The 6000-nt window shown below is 34.0% G+C and overlaps 1 pseudogene; it reads right to left on the reverse strand.

The window, feature by feature from the left end:
- Window positions 1-5248: 5248 nt before the first annotated feature.
- Window positions 5249-5367, reverse strand: LOC118608611 (annotated as a pseudogene).
- Between the last annotated feature and the right edge of the window lie 633 nt (window positions 5368-6000).

Below are 6000 nucleotides of genomic sequence, written 5' to 3' on the forward strand. Positions count from 1 at the left end.
TATATTATTTTGTATGAACATTTTCATGTTCTTATATCATCCACATAATGTCATTAAAATTTTTGCTTGATTGTCACCCATATTGCTGTTTACCATTTTGTTTTTGTAATTTATTATTGTCAATCACCTGAATGCTTTTGTTTAATTTAGGCTTGTGTGTGTGTATGAGGGGGAGGTCTTTGGGTTATACTCCCCAGAATAAAATTACTGTGTCAAAGAGTCTGAATACTTTTATAGTTCTTGTTGTTTATGGTAATTATATATTTTGTATTGTTTTCATTGTTTAAAGAATATTATCTTACAAAGTTGTATTAGTTGACTCTTTTGATTATGAGGTATAGAAATCAAATACAAAACAGTTTAAGTCTCCAAGGGATTTTTTTTGGTGGGAGGGGGAAAGAGGAGTTACTATTTAATGGGTACAGAGTTTAAGTTTGGGATGATGGAAAAGTTCTGATGCATAGTGGGGATAGTTGTATAACAATGTGAGTATACTTAATGCCACTCAATTGTACTCTTAAAAAGGGTTAAAATGGTAAATTTTATATTCTATATATTTTACCACAATTTTTAAAAAGGGGGGAAGAATTTCTTGGCTCTAGCAACTGAATCTTTTACTTCAGGAATGGCTGGATCCAGGGGTCCAGGCAATATCATTAAGACTCTGGCTGCCTCACTCCCATATCTTAGTTCTTTTCTTTGTGTGGGTTTCAAACTCAGGTAAATTCTCTCCATATGGCAATAGATATAGTTACTAGTGTCACTAGGTTTATGTCCTCCTTAACCCTCAGATTCCCAGAGAATTTACCATGACTCTCTCCCCAGTGTCCAAATTAGTGTTTGAAAAGGGCTTTGATTGGCCTGTTAGGATCACATGCCCATTCTAGGATCACTATCTTCAGGAGGATGAGTAACTTTGGCATAAGGGTCACCTCCTTACCATAGAACAAGAGGATTGACAATTCTACCAGAATCTGGAGGGAAAGTTTCCCAAAGAATGAGATGAGCTCTGCTACAGTTCTGGTAACACAGAAGAAATGGAGCCAGGCAAAAACAACAGATGTCCACTGCATATGTTCTGGATTTCCTGTGTAACTCAAGCACTACCAAAGAGAGCATTTCAATGTTTCAAAAACATTCTTATGTGATTGGTATTTTGTTTTTATTTATTTTTTAATTGTAATGCCTTGTGGTTTGACCAGTTGGTGGATGGTATTTCTGCCTTTCTGTGAATGCCAAACCTAACAAGTTGAATAAACCAGTTAATGTGTATTAAATTAATGAAAGAATGAATCTTTGTGGTTCAATATAGAAATGTAGTTTTTCATATGTTGTTTGTGAATGGTATGATCGATGTAAACTTGAAAAGAGACTATCTCAACTTGTCTCATCTTTAGTTATTCCACGTATCTGTTAAATATATTACTGATTATGAGATTGTCTTATAGCATGTAGCACAAGCCCTGGAACCTAGTAACCACCCCAAAATTTTTACTGAATGAGTTGCTTAATCATATAGTATTTTAACTTAATTCTTTGTCTTTTATTTCCCAAAATGGAATGTTGAGGGCTCCAATTGAAAGAATATTTGTTTTTATTTCTTCTTGCTTTTTTGTCCATATTCTTTCCTGGACTTTGTTGCAGTGGTTTTTATAAAACATACATCCATGATTTTTTTTCATTTTCATGATTTAATGTACATTTGGCCATTATGTAATGACCTTATTTATTTCGTGTACTGCCTTTTGCTGTGACATCTGCTTTATCTGCTTCCAAAATAGTAATCCTGGCTTTTCTTCTGTTCACATAGGAATATCCTCTAACACCGCTATTCTGTCGATTTTTTTGGTTTGTGTGTCCTATAGGCACCAAATCAGTAGATTTTGTTCTTTTCACAGTTAGTGAGCTGTCTTCTTTTTATAGGAGAGTTCAGCCTGTTTACATTAAGTACTTTAATTGATGAAATGTTACCATATCTTATTTCCTTTTAAATTAATTTTAATTTTAATTTTTTCTCTTTCTTTCAATTTATGGGCTTAATGTGGGAAACTTTAAACTTTTTGTTTCTCTTTGAATTATATCAGAAGATAACCTTACCTCATCAGTTTTTCTAACATTTTCAATGTATTAGGCTTTTTCACAACTGTCTAGTTCTAGAATTTACTTCTATTATTAAACTGGGATACATTGAATCCTTATGTAGGACTATTAAAAGTGTAGGTTTTTTTTGTTCTTTTAGTTACTTATTTTAAAGAAAGCATAAACAATGTATATTAGTATGGAATGTCAACTAACTCTTTTATTCTGTGATATGAGCCTTCCTGTACAAGTTATTTTATGATTCTTATTAATGGATGCTAAGAAAAAACCCAGTTTGACTAAAAAGTGAAACAGAGTGGCTGGTAGAATGTGTCTCATTACTTCATAGTCATGTATTATCTTTGAAAACAAATGAGAACCATATAAATAGTAATTGTGTGTGTATAAACTCAATTTTTAAGTTGTAATAGCAGCCACCTAGAGTACTTAACATTTGATTGTAACTTTTTAAAAATTTGGCAACATACAAAATTTTAGTCAAATTAGAGAAAACTTCAATCCCTTTTGCTTATCGATTTTTAAAATCTTAATAGAAGTTATGTATAAAACTTGACAAACAGCATGCTTGCGCGTGTATATACACAAGCAAAAGTGTAGGTGTATGTACACACACCGTTAGCTTTGACTAAATTTCTCAACTGAAATGAAACCGAACTTCTCATTTAAATATATATGTAGAATATCCCACTGAATCACCAACTGAAAGTTTTTAATAAAAGTTTCACCTTAGCTAATCAGAAATACTTTTGAGGCCAAAGAGCTATAATTCAGCTTAATATAATTTAGGCTTACAAATTATTCAGCCAAACAAGATTTGAAATTATCAATTGCCTGCAAAATAAATTTTTTCCTTGATATTTCCTTCTAATGGCAAAAAAAGGAATACCTTTACATTTAGCTTTTACTTTGTAAACAGTTAAAACTAGTAAAGAAAGCTCACTAGTCTTCAGTAATATAAGATATTATATAAATACCATGTTCTTATCATTGAATTCTTCAGCAAGAATCTGTTTTAAAAAAATTTCCTTTGGATTGCTTCATTAGCACTTCAAGCCTCTGTTCTGCAACTCTAATAACTGGCTCAGATTTCTTAGGTTTATGTCGATCACATATTTCAGATTTGTTGCTGTGTGTTACCTGTGTACAATAACAAAAATCGGAGAAGCTGCATCAAATTACAAAAGCAACATAAGGAAAAACTCAAAGATACATAATATAAAAAAGATAAAGTACATTAGGGATTTCCTTTCACCATTACATGAATGAAATGTAATCTTTTTAATACTTTTGAAAATAATGTTCTAACTTTCATTTTTTAATTTATCAAGAGGATGAAATTTTTAAATGGCCCGCCTTTATTTTTCAATTAAAAACTAAAACAATAGACTGAATTAATTTTATTAATACACACATCAAGTTATTGAAATGGTGACTTCATGTAGTTTTTTCCTTAAAGATGGCATGTGCCGGTAGAAAGATACAGACATGGCTACAGCCTTCAGATGTTTACTTGAAAAGATTCTTTAACAGCAGTTTGATATTGGGCTTCCTCGTCTAGCTCAAAGTTCACATATTCTCCATAAGCAAACTGATGTCTTTGCAGTGAGACTCATCTAACACAGAGAGGACTTGCTCAACCTACCCCAACCTCCAAGGACAGAGCCTGTAGACTAAAATTTCGAGATAAAAGTCGAGTGATCCTAAAACTATCTTATTCACTCAAACTGATGTCTTCGATTTAGATGACTAATGAAATTTCTAGTAATCTAGTTAGGATCTCTCTAGGAAAGAGACACACAAAAAGTACAGGTCAAAGGAACCTTCTGAAATAGGTAATTACTATTACAGTGATCCAGTAAATGCTGTCTGGTAAAATTTGATTCTTAACACAAAAGACACTTGAAGGTGGGACTCTCAGAAGAACTTACAGTCTCTTGATAAGTTATGTAGAGATGGTTTTGAAGGCTTGTTTTTGTTTTCATTTTAATATTGCAGTGCCTTTATTGTGTATGTGAACCTGGGAAGGAAATTTTCCTTAGCAACAGTGAAATTGTGTAATTGATTGCATTTGTATCTTTTTTTCCTTTATTGAAATATAATAGACGATTAGTTGCTTGTATTTACATTGTATAATTCAATGAGTTTTATTTTCAATTATAGTTGGCATACAATAATATACCAGTTTCAGTTGTATAGCATAGTGATCAGAGATCCACATAACTCACAAAGCGATCACCCCACTAAATCTAGTATCCCTCTTCCCCCTTACATATTTATTACAATATTATTAACCGTCTTCCCCATGCAACACTCTACATCTCCATGTATATTCTGCAACTATCCATTTGTACCTCTTAATCCCTTTGCCTTCCCCCCCATCCTCCTCCCATGTAATATTCCTCTAAATATTCTCTGTGTATAAGAGTTTATTTCCACTTTTGTTATTGTTGTTGATTTTGTTCTTTAGATTCCACATATACGTGGAATCATGCAATATTTGCCTTTCTCTATCCAACCCATTTCATTCAGTGCAATACCCTCTCGGTCCATTACAGCAATATCTTTCTTCATCCCCTTCCTTTTAGTCTGTGTGTATCTTTTAATCTGAAGTGAGTCTCTTGTATGCAGCATATGTAGGGGTCTTGTTTTCTTATCCATTCAGCCACTTTATCTTTTGGTTGGAGCACTTAATTCTTTTCCATTTGAGGTACTTGTTGATAAGAATGTAGTTATTATCATTCTTTATTCACATTTTTTGATATTTTGTGCCAAATCTTTCTGCCCTGCATAGTTTCTTTTGAGAAATCAGCAGCCAGTCTTATGGGTGCTCCCTTATAGGAAACTAACTGCTTTTGTCTTGCTGCTTTTAAGATGCTCTCTTTGTATTTAAACTTTGGCATTTTAATTATGATGTGTCTTGGTGTGGGCCTCTTTGAGTTCCTGTTTTTTGGGACTCTCTGAACTTCCTGGGGTTTTATATTTATTTCCTTTACCAGGTTAGGGAAGTTTTCCATGATTATTTTTTCAAATAGCTCTTCAGCATCCTATTTTTTTTCCCAGTACCCCCATGACACGGATATTTTTACAGTTAATAGTGTTCCATAGGCTCCTTAAATTATTATTATAGTCTTGGCTTCTTTTTTTTAAACACTTACAGCACCTGGTGTTCCTAAGTGGTCTCCCATCCAAGAACTAACCAGGCCCAACCCTGCTTAGCTTCCAAGATCAGACGAGATGGGGCATGTTCAGGGTGGCATGGCTTCTTTTTTCTTGCCATTCTGATTGAGTGTCCTTGGCTTTCCCATCCTCTACATAGGTCATTCGATCCTCTTCTTTATTCATGTTGTTTATTCCATTTAATATATTTCTCATCTCAGATAATATGTTCTTCATTTCTGACTGGTTCTCTTTTATAATTTCCATTTCCAGTTTTATGTTTTTTTATCTCTCTGTTAAAGATCTCAGTGAGTTCATCTACATTTCCCATAAATTCATTGAGCATCTTTATAACCAGTGTTTTGAACTCTGCATGTGTTAGATTGCTTGACTTCATTATTTCTGGATCTCTGTTCTGTTCCCTCATATGGTTTCTGCTTCTTTGTCATCCCATTTTGGCTGTCTTTCTGTCTGTTTCTATGTACTAAGCAAAGCTCTTATGTCTTCTGGTCTTATTAGTACGGCTTTGTGTGGTAGGTGTCCAGTGGCACAGTCCCGAGAGGGGTTCAGCTGCAGGCCAAATTTAGGCCCAGCCTGTGCCCCTTCGAGGCCACCTGTTAAGATTCTGCAAGCAATCCACAGATGCTGTGCTTATAGTTGCCTCAAAAAGCCATACCAGAAACTGAAGCCAACTGCCACCAGTCTAGGCGCTGCTTGCCAAAGGGAACCTGACTAAGCGAGGAC

This window comes from Rousettus aegyptiacus, unplaced genomic scaffold (assembly GCF_014176215.1).
Source record: "Rousettus aegyptiacus isolate mRouAeg1 unplaced genomic scaffold, mRouAeg1.p scaffold_m13_p_9, whole genome shotgun sequence".
Classification (NCBI taxonomy): Eukaryota; Metazoa; Chordata; class Mammalia; order Chiroptera; family Pteropodidae; genus Rousettus; species Rousettus aegyptiacus.